Here is a 12,266-nt window from a genome sequence, read left to right as displayed (position 1 = left end):
TCGTTAAGTGATCAGAAAGATCGGACAGTGGGATGTTATAAAAAAGTGATGTTTTATTTAGATTAGAAAGTCAATCGTACTCTACAATAAGGAAATCTAAGGTAAAATACTCCTTTTATTTCGTTCACTGAAGAAAACATGGCGGACACAGTTTTGTAAAAGAGCGGTGCACGTGTGATTCGTGTAACATAGTTTAACGGCGTTTTCTTAGAAAGCTAACGCTCAGCTCATTTACACTGACATATCCTTGATTGAAGAATATATATATTGTATATATATGAGAGACTTACGGTACCAAATACTTACCCCGAAAATGTCTATGCATTTTCTTCTAGTGCACTGTTGGGACATGTTTTTGAGTGTCATTGATACTTTAAAATTTATTCGGAGATACATTTTCTTATAATTATTAGTTTCTTTTTGATCCCCGTGCATTTCTCGCGTTGTTACGACAATCTCAGTTTTACATACGAATTTTGCATTGTCGAAATAGCATAGTCCTTAAAAGGTCATGGTCAAACTACGAAGCCAGTGTGATGCAACTTTTGTATAAATTGATGAATATCTATACAACTTGACAAAAACATCACCGCCTTGGTAGCCTAGTGGTAGAGCGTCCGCTTCGAGTGCGGGAGTTCGTGGGTTCGATCCCCGGCCGCGCCATACCAAAGACGTATAAAATGGTACTAGTAGCTTCCTCGCTTGGCGCTCAGCATTAAGAGGATAGTGCTAGGACTGGTCAGCCCGGTGTCAGTATAATGTGACTGGGTGGGGTATCATGCCACGTGTCTACGGCTTGATATTCCAGTGAGGCAGCACTTTAAAGTTGGGCATTGTGCTCACTGCTACAAGTAGACACCATCGTTTATATGACTGAAAAATTGTGGAAAAAGACGTTACACACACACACACACACACACACACACACACACACACAACACACACACACACACACACACACACACACACATTTATTTCTTCCATAATAACCTCTTAGATGCATTCTACCAACCCCAAGCGCACTGCCTCGAACAATCTACTTATTCCTTCTCAATACGTCCGTACATTTGTACTCATCCGTACTTGATATATGGTCGAACTAAACCTAACTGGAATGTACAGTTATTATTCTTGAAATTGTGTTCCTCTTTACAAATTCTTAAGTAATATGAAAAATTATGGGTAATGTCATGTTTGTAATAATGAAAATAACGAAAAAAAATGTTAGAAAAAAATCATTCTTGCATAAAAACTACTTTTTTTACTGGATCCGCCCATGTATAAACGGGAGAAAAATCGTGTGCAAACAAGGCAATTCACGTGCTGTTAATACATGATTTTTATTTTTGAAATGCTTTGCCAGGGACGTATGTATGTATTTCTGCGCAGACTGATATTTGGCATTTGCATCTTGTTTCTTCCATAATAACCTCTTCTTGTAGCATTATAGATACAATGTAATTCATAGTATGTTTAGCTGTATCAGTTTCCAACCCCAAACGTACTGCCCCCATCAATGTACGCACTAGCTTCTCTTAGAGTTTACTCCCTTTACAAAGCGTCTGTTCAGTTATTGTAAATAACTGTGAATAAATAAGTATCGCGTGTAACTTGTGCTATTTCCCGTTTTTAGGTATTATATTAATGATTTTTGTTAGTATCAGTCGGTTTGTTTTTACCTGATTTTTCGCAGAATACATATAATAAACATCGTCACTGTAACCGTATTATGCTACTTGAATGAACTCTAGTAAAATTCCACTACATCACGCTCTGCTGCACTGGTCAGCATTTTCTAGATATTGTTGATTTCCCGCCTATATGCTTCAGTCCATCTATTAAAGTTGCAGTGAAAACACACTTGTGTTCTTAGCTTCTTTATCCCCACATTTGTGGTACATGGATCCTACAGAACGGTATTATTATTATAATACCAACAACACTAAAACATTACATGGTGTCAGAATAAAAACGGATTATTTATCAAAGCTATTGGATTAAGTGTTCTTATCACATTTGTGAAAATGGAAGGCATACCGTCTCCACAGATTAACTGGAACAGTTCAAACTTGCCAGATGAATGGCAGAAATTTGAAACGCACGCTAAGCTTATCTTCAACGGTCCACTCAGTGAAAAAACGGAGGAACAAAAAGTAAACTACTTACTTATATGGGTAGGGGACAGAGGAAGAGAAGTGCGCCAAACATGGAAGGACATTAGCGCCGAGGATGAGAAGAAACTAGACACATATTATACGCGTTTCAGGAATTATGTGCAGCCGAAGTTGAATCCAATTTTCGCGCGCTATAAGTTTTACAATGAGTCCCAGGGCTCAGACAACTTTGACACATTCCTAACCAGATTGAGGATTAGAGTAAGGGACTGTCAATTTGACAAACCAGAAGAAATGATACGTGACAGAATTGTGTTCGGTACAAACAGTTCTAAGGCCAGGGAGAAATTAATTAACGAGGGCGACAAGTTAACACTAGACAAAACGATCCAAATTATGCAAAACATGGAGTACTGTCAGGAACAATTACGAACAATTGGTAAAGAAAATGTGGATGCCATCAAACAAAAACGCCCACATCACCGCCATCATCATCATCAACAACAACAACAACAACGACAGGTTGATCGACGGAGAGCGACAACTGCCACGGAAGGAAACTGTACAAATTGCGGACGGAAGAAAAAAACACAGAATCACACATGTCCAGCGAAAAATGCAACATGTCACAACTGTGGAAAACTGAACCATTTTGCCAGTGTGTGTAGATCTAAAAACAGAAGTGTTCATAATGTTAGTTCAGCAAATGGATTTAAATCTAGTGACTCAGATACTGAGGATAATAGGGAATTTTTCATTGATACGGTAAATTTTTCCTCACTTACTGAACGTGCATTTGTACAAGTAAATGTTGGCCCCTCCCACACCCCTATCAAATTTAAAATAGACACCGGTAGTGCGGTAGACATCATTCCCTTAAGTCACTTTCAAAGACTTAATATCAAGCACCCTCTTGAGGCCCCTGATAGTCATTTGACCTCTTATACAGGGAATAGGTTACCTGTCTGTGGTATGCTTAACTTGCACATGAGTTACAAAGATAAGAGCTGTCAGTCAAATTGCTATGTAGTAGATAGCAGCACTGTTCCCCTCCTGAGTTTACAAACATCAGTTAACCTTAACCTGATTCAGATAACCTGTTCAGTAGATGCTTCTGTGCCACTTGATAAACATAAGGTTATGTCAGAATATGGGGATCTATTTCAAGGTGTAGGGGTCATCCCGGGTGAAAGCAAATTGCACATTAGGCCAGACGCAATTCCTATAATAAACCCGCCCCGTAGAATTCCCGAAGCATTAAGAGATAGGTTAAAGGCCGAACTCCAGCGTATGGAGAAAGAAGGCATCATCACAAAAGTAACGGAACCTACAGATTTCGTTAATTCCCTTGTGATTGTTGAGAAAAAGTCAAGGAAACTGAGGTTATGCCTAGATCCAAAAAACCTCAATGACGCCATAAGGAGACCCCATTACCCTATGCGCACTATTGATGATGTGACATCGCGTTTAACCGACGCAAAATACTTCTCCATACTTGACATCACACACGCATACTGGAGCGTCAAACTTGACGAAAAGTCATCCTTCTTGACAACATTTAGCACGGTATTTGGCCGATACCGCTGGCTAAGACTGCCTTACGGCATCTCTGCATCAAGTGATATCTTCATGCAGAAAATTGACGAAATTTTTGAGGGACTTGAAGGACTTACAGCCATTGTTGACGACATTTTGATCTATGGAAAGTCTCGCGAGGAACATGACGCAAACTTGCGCAAAGCCCTTGAAAAAGCAAAATCAGTGGGTATTAAGTTCAACCCAGACAAATGTGTCATAGGTGTCACTGAAGTGCCATTCTTTGGACATCTGATCACATCGACTGGACTGAAACCAGATCCTTCAAAAATCGAGGCAGTAGTAAACCTCGAAGCACCCAAGACAAAGCAAGAATTAGAGAATGTCCTTGGCATGGCTAATTACTTGCAGAAATTCGCGCCTAACTTAGCCGAGGTTACCAGTCCCATGAGAGCTTTGCTAAAAAAAGACATAGAATTTATGTGGGACGTACCACAGTCGCAGTCATTTGACAAAATGAAGGAAATCATAACAAACAGTCCTGTGCTGGCCTACTTTGATTCCAAAAAGCCAGTGACGCTTGAGTGTGACAGTTCCAAATATGGCTGTGGAGCCGCCATTTTTCAAGATGGCCGACCGGTGGCATTTGCCTCCAAGACATTGACTGAGACCGAATCCCGCTATGCAAACATAGAACGAGAAATGAATGCAATAGTATTTGCATGTACTCGGTTTCATCAATATGTGTATGGCAGAACTGTAACTGTACACAGTGACAATAAGCCCCTGAGTGCAATCATGCAAAAAAATCTGTGTGCATGTCCTCCTAGATTACAAAGGATGCGACTGACACTGAGCAAGTATGACCTTGACGTCAAATTTGTACCAGGTAAAGAAATACCTGTAAGTGACCTGCTTTCAAGACAGCCTCTCAAAGAGAAATTTGAGAATGAAGGTTTTGACCTACATATACACACTGTACTCAAAGGTTTACACATTACTGACCGCAGACTTGAGTCATTGAAACATGACACAAAGAATGATGTAAACATGAACCTACTGAAGCAGACGATTACTGACGGATGGCCAATCTCCCGCGCAGAATGTAATCCTGCAATTGTGGAATTTTTTAACCACAGAGATGAACTTTCTGTAGCAGACGACCTGATATTCAGAGGCCAAACAATAGTAATTCCCGCCCCTTCAAGACAGCAGCTGATAGAATCAGTTCATCAAGGTCACATGGGTGTGGAAAAAACCTTACGAAGAGCCAAAGACGCACTGTTCTGGCCTGGCATGGCGAAACAAATCACTGACTATGTTTCCCAATGTGCCGTATGTCAAAAACACAGGTATTCAAATGCAAAGGAGCCTTTGATGTCACATGACGTACCAGACAGACCGTGGCAAAATATTGCCGCTGACCTATTCTCCTTTGACAACAAAGACTACCTTGTTACTGTAGACTATTACAGTCGATACTTTGAAGTAGACGCTCTCCCAAATACTCAGAGTGTCACTGTAATAAGAAAACTAAAAGTTCATATGGCCAGATACGGCATATGCGACAAACTTGTGACTGACAATGGACCACAATTCTCTGCAGAAGTCTTCTCGGACTTTGCCCAAGAATGGGGCTTTTCACATGTCACATCAAGCCCCATGCATCCTATAAGCAACGGTCTTGCTGAGAAAACAGTATCCATTGTTAAAAGAATATTCAAAAAAGCACAGGAAAGTCGCAGAGACCCCTATCTGTCAATTTTTGAATATAGAAACACACCCCTTGAAGTTGGGTTTTCCCCAAGTCAACTGATAATGGGTAGAAGAACAAAATCTATTCTGCCTATCACCAATTCCCAACTAAAGCCCAACAGCATAGACCCAAAAATCGTGAAAGACAAAATGCAAGATATAAAACAAAAACAAAAATCTTACTATGATAAATCAGCCCAAAAACTGCCCCATCTAAAACTAAATGAGTATGTTCGATTACAGGTCAACAAAATTTGGGAACCAGCAAAAGTTATAGAAATACACAATGACCGTTCTTACACAGTACAAACTAAATCAGGCGGTACATATCGCAGAAATAGGGTCAAACTGAATAAAACTAAGGAAAAATTCCCAGAAATTCAAGAATTTGCGCCTAAAATTCTGGAAGACTCCCCCACAAACAACCCTTTATTGTGCCCCAATGATGGGAATTTTCCGGGACCAGACAATCATGACCAGGTTATGACCCCCGAAGTCAATGATATGCCCCGCCAAAATAAACCCTATATTACACGTTCAGGCAGGGAGGTAAAACGGAACAAAAGATACTATAGTGAGAACTGGATGAACAAATGAGAAAACGATTATGCAGAGAACATTCAAAGACGTTATATGGAAATAAAATGCAGCAGATAAATTTTGATTATAACTCTTAATAAGACTTGTGCTAAAATTGTTTAAACTGAAATATAGTACCTAATTACTTATTATTATTATTTCATGATTTACCATGTTTATTCAATAATGATAAGTTGATAATTTAAACCAATGATAGTGACCTATCAATTATTATCATCATCTGGAACAATCAATGTACATGCATTTATTAGACACAGGTTCAAAGTTTCTCAACCTTTCAGAGAGAGGGAGATGTAACCGTATTATGCTACTTGAATGAACTCTAGTAAAATTCCACTTCATCACGCTCTGCTGCACTGGTCAGCATTTTCTAGATATTGTTGATTTCCCGCCTATATGCTTCAGTCCATCTATTAAAGTTGCAGTGAAAACACACTTGTGTTCTTAGCTTCTTTATCCCCACATTTGTGGTACATGGATCCTACAGAACGGTATTATTATTATAATACCAACAACACTAAAACATTACAGTCACTAGCTTCCTACTCATCCGTACTCTGTTTGTTCGTACTCAAAATAATTCGAATGTAAAGTTGTTATTCTTAAAATAATTGTGTTCCTGTTTATCAAATTTTTAAGTTATATGCAAAATTATGTGTAATGTAACGTTTGTAATAACTAAAAATAAAAATAAGATGCTCAAAAACCTTCAAATCACGCTTTTAGTAGTGTTGTTGTTATGTGTGCCCCGGTTATGGATATTTAAAACATGTTTACCGTTTCCAAGAACAACAAGAATGGTAAATAAAAAATGTACCGGAATCGTCAAGTCATCACATATGAAAACAATGCATTTAGTCGTCGTGTAATGTTTTTTATGCAAGAATAGCGACAATACACGTTTGTTTGTGTAGTAACGCCTGCAGAAGCCCTTGGGATATGTTTGTGACCTCGACCTTCGGTCTCGGTCACAAACAATCCCACGGGCTTCTGCAGACGTTAATACACAAAAAACGTGTATTATCCCTACAATACACGCTTTTCGTCGTGTTGTTGGTTTTTGGGCCCCGGTAAAGGATATTAAAAATCTGTTTACCGTTTCCAACAACAACATAATGGTAACTGATAATTGTACCGGAATAGTCATCATATATAAAAACAATATGTTTTTACGCAATAATAGCGACAATACACATTTGTTCTGTTTATTAACCTCTGCAGAAGCCCTTGGGACATGTTTGTGAATTCGACCTTCTGTCTCGGTCAAAAACATTCCCTAGGGATTCTTCAGACGTTAATACACAACAAGAGGCCCAAATGGGCCTATGTCGCTGACCTGGAAAAAGCCTTAAGGTTCATCAAAAGTGTTTGGAGACAATCTCTAAGGTGAATTCTGATTTTGATTTTGAAAATTTATTCCTCAAAGACCGTTGCCTTTTATTACAAATACACTGAATTATTCAAAGGAAGTAGGGAATACATAATGCAAAAGTAAGCTTCTTTGAGAATAAGTATTTTATCTAAAGTTACATGTACTTTGATTGTCACTCTTCTATTTTGTAGAAAATATCAAAATTCTTTTTCAAAAGTATTTTTCTTTAAATATGTTTTGTTTGTGTCAAGGTACTACCAGTATTAAAATACGGTTAACTAAAACTTAACTTACGTATTTTCTAAAATATAGGAGTATTTTGTTATTTTAACAGCTCTACTTTCTCTTTCGTTTTGCAATTTTTGAAATGTTTTTAAATGTACATGTGTTGTAACAATTTTAACACTGGGGAACCTGGAGAAATATGTTAATATGTTAAGGACGCTCGCTACAGTTTCGTAATTTTTTTCTCAATAATAGATTTTGATGAAATGTTTTGTATTAAAAGATTATGTTATGATGTATTGAAAAATGAAATAAAAATACTAGGTCACCAGCTTTGTTTCAATTTAATTTGCCCCTAGATATGGTGCTATTTTTAACATTTTTCAAAATTTCTATACTCCTAAAATATATTTCAGTAAAGTACAATAATCAGCATAAATTTGATATCTAAGCATTTTTATAACGGAAAACAATATATCTATTTGAAACATGCTCAGAGAAATCAAAAGAAAATGATTTTGTAGAGAAAGGAATACTTGTTCAGCAGACCCAAGGGCTATTTTTGCACATTTTTGTCAATTTTAAGTTGGTACATCTGCTATTTTATCGAGTTTCACATAATAGAATTTAATCAAACTCTGCACATACCTTTGGTTATGTCTACCTAATCTAAAACAAAAAGAAAATTGATAGGTCACCGTATTAGATTTCGCTTAAATCAAATTACAACGAGGTGGGGTGTGGCGGGCATTTATACAATGCAGGTTGGTACGAAATACTCTTTCAGTGTTTGAGCAAATGACTTAGAGACATATCAAATTATCAAACGGCAGATTTCTTAATAAGCGGATTTTAAGGTGTTTCTGAAGCATTTTGATGTCATAGAACGATAAAAGTTTCCGCCTTTCTCCGAACAAAACCTATAGTTTACGAATACGGATGTACGGTATGGGTGCGGTACGGGATTAGAAACAGCTGTGACTCAATGCAGAATTGGAGCGCCGGTATAAATTACAGACTCCAGTATATGTCGGATTGAAGCAATTTGAGCTAAAAATACTTTAAATGTATATATTTTGTAACCAAGGTGATACTTACCCTAACCTCTAGTCAGTATATTATACATATTATACATTAAATGCATGCGAACATACAATAATTTGCGAAATTTTGCCGTACGAGACATTAGATAATCACTTCCGGGCATGCGCAGAAGTTCGCTCCAACTCTGCAATGAACTACATTGATTAGAAACACAACCAAACTGGCACGGTGTTGGGGTAAATATTGACCCGTCCGGAAAAACTGTAGCGAGCGCCTTTAATATATAACACAATCAGTATAGACAAATATTTTTGAAAAAGAAGTTTGATATTTTTTACAAAACAGAATGTGGACGAGCAAAGTAAATGTGAAATAAGAGAAAAATTATTATACCAAACAAAACAACCTCTTTTGAAAGACACTTCTACACTTTCTGAACAGTTTGGTATACAATTTATGAAAAACAAAGGCCTATGAAGTCTAAAAGCATTAAACGAAAATTCGCCCAAGGGGCTGTCTTAAAACACTTTACATGAAACTTAACCATCTAACTTTGCCTTTTAATGATGTTACAGGCCAAATTTGATGACGATACATCAAGCGTTTCATGAGAAGTATTCTAAAGGTATTTCTGTTTTAGCTCTAGAGGCCCCTAAAGGGGTCAATTCCCCCCCCCCCCCCCGCCCCTTTCAAAGAATTCGAAAAACGGACTTTATACTGTTCCTCTAGACCAGGTCTGATGAAAATTCATCAAGTGGTTCATGAAAAGAAATCATTTAAAATTATTTGTATTTTTAACTCTAGCAGACCCTTCAAAACCCTTTCGCTGCCGAGCACCCGATAACGTTATTTACACTGTATTTGCCATAAAACTTTCCTGGGAATCACGTTAAATATGACAGAATAGTATACAGGCTTAATTGTTCACAGAAAGTATACAAAACCTATAATTTCATTAAAGAAAAATATAAAATGCATACATATGAACAGATTTATTCTAAAAAAAATCTTGTTTTAGTTTGTAATATGCTGACGTAGATGTGAGACGGGTATACCCGTCATACATGTAGACAACAAAGGGCTAAATGGGGAAGAATCACCGTACAGCTTCAAATTTTTGAAGAATCTGCTTGGCTTGTAAATCTATATTTAGAAAACAGTGCAATATGAAGGACCTAATTTTCTTATCGAATCTTCGAAGTTTAGGGGAATATTGCAGCTGTTTTGTCCACTTTACCCTACAGTTGAATCGCCGTCCACCATTTTGAAATGGGGAAATTTACCAGGTCGCATATGTTATTATGGGCTTTCCTGTTTAAAGTATTCTAAAAATAGAATAACAAACACTGATGGAAAACATTCTTTTAATACGATTGGTTGCTCTGTGATAAATTCATGTGACGTCATTTGCATTGCTAGGAATGTCGGGAAATCCCAAGACGGGTAAACCCGTCTTGTAGGGAAATTCGCTGACATAGAAATGGGACGGTATACCCGTCTTGTATGTCTTTAGTTGATTACAAGAGCCAGATTCCCCAAATCAAAGAAACAAACAAGGACCTTATAATGATTCTCTTGACCATGTTTGGTGAACGATTCAAGAGGAGAAGTTTTTAACTTAAGCTCTGGTAGCCGCTTAAAGAGGCCAATCGTCCCTATCTGAACGAAATTGGGAGAGGACATTATAAGATGCTATAAACCTCCCTCCAGTAGTTCATGAGAAGAATTCGTTTAAAGGCATTTCTAACTTTTTAGCTTTATGGGCCCCTTAAAGAAGCCAAGTGCCCCCATATTTATAAAACTGGGAGAGGAAGTATGGTGAAACGTAGAAATAAGACCCATGCAATTTTTTTTTAAATCTGGTAATATTAGATTAAAAGTAAATAGCAATCATTAAGGCGGCAAATAAAGGAATCAGTTAAATCTGCTCATGATAACCATGTAAATAACTTGATAGGTGAAATTAAATATGACACTAAACCTTTTTGGAATCACATAAACAGCCAAAAAAGTGACAAAGAAGGTATCCCCCTTTGAAAACTAAAAACGTTGAAACTACAGAATCTGACCAAACTAAGGCAAAAGCCTTGAACAATCAGTTTACTAGGGTATTTACTAGAACAGAATATTTTCCACTGCCTTACGAGAAACCTTCAGTAGACAAAATGAATCATATTGTTATTACAAATAAAGGTGTTGAAAAAGTACTGGCAGATCTTAATGTTTCTAAAGCCATGGGTCCAGACGGCCTTCATCCAAGAGTATTAAAGGAACTTGCACCTAGTATTGCAGGCGTTCTAGCACATTTATTTCAAAAGTCAATTGACAGTGGTATAATCCCAAATGACTGGGAATCCGCAAATATATGTCCTCTTTATAAGAAAAACCATAGGTCTCTACCAAGTAGTTCTAGACCGGTACCTCTTACGTGTATATATTGTAAGATTCTGGAACATATTATCTGCTCGAATCTAATGAGTCATTTTGATAAACATTCTGTTTTAAATAATCATCAACATGGTTTTCGTAAACATCACAGTTGTGAAACTCAACTTGTCACTGTGATTAATGACTGGGCTACTTCAATAGCCAATTCTTAACAAGTCGATATATTTATACTTGATTTCGAAAAGGCTTTCAACACAGTACCTCACGAACTGTTAAAATCAAAATTATATAAATATGGAATCGCAACGAACATTTTACAATGGATAGATGCATTCTTAGTTAACAGAAACCAACGTGTTATAGTCAACGTTTCAAGCTCAGAATTTTCAAACGTAAAAACTCAGAAGTACCTCAAGGAACTGTCTTAGGACTAATTTTCTTCTAAGTCCATATTAATGAAATATCGAATGGCATCTCTTCAAATATAAGGCTGTTTGCCGACGACTGTGTTTGTTATAGGGAAATTAAAAACCAGCAGAACTGTTTGGACCTACAATCAGATATTAACAAACTTGGTAAATGGGCCAAATCTTGGGGTATGAGATTCCGCCAAATGTAATATGATAACTCTTACTAGAAAGTAAAATATTATTAAAAATAATTATACTTTGGGTGGGATAAGTCTTGAATTTCTGACATCAATTAAATATCTAAGAGTACACATCACAAATGATTTGATTAGGAATAAACATATAACGAAATCTGCAACAAAACATATAGAACTTTAGGATTACTAAAAAGGAATTTATCCATGTGCCCCCGTGAAGTTAAACTTCAAGCCTACAAAGGATACATTCGTCCAGTTTTGGAATATGCTAGTTCAGCATGGGATCCACATCAGATGTATTTACAAGACAAGTTAGAAAACGCCCAATAAAGATCATCTACATTTATTTCATCCAACTACAGTTATGAACCTGGTTCTATGTCGAACATTTTAAGTGAATTGGAACTTACTCCGTTGATAGAAAGAAGAAAGCAAAACAAACTAATTCTATTTTGTAAAGGACTCGATTCTGTGGCAAATCTTCCAGTTGATAACCTGCAATGACAGTCGTTTTACAAGGAATATGCTTAGCGATCATTTCAACAGAATTTATGCAAGAACTAATACATTAAAATACAGCTTCATTCCAAATACAGTCAGTGACTGAGACTCTCTACCTCCGGAT

This window comes from Mercenaria mercenaria, chromosome 8, assembly GCF_021730395.1.
Source record: "Mercenaria mercenaria strain notata chromosome 8, MADL_Memer_1, whole genome shotgun sequence".
Taxonomy (NCBI): domain Eukaryota; kingdom Metazoa; phylum Mollusca; class Bivalvia; order Venerida; family Veneridae; genus Mercenaria; species Mercenaria mercenaria.
The sequence above is the reverse complement of the archived record's forward strand: the minus strand, read 5'-3'. Positions refer to the sequence as shown.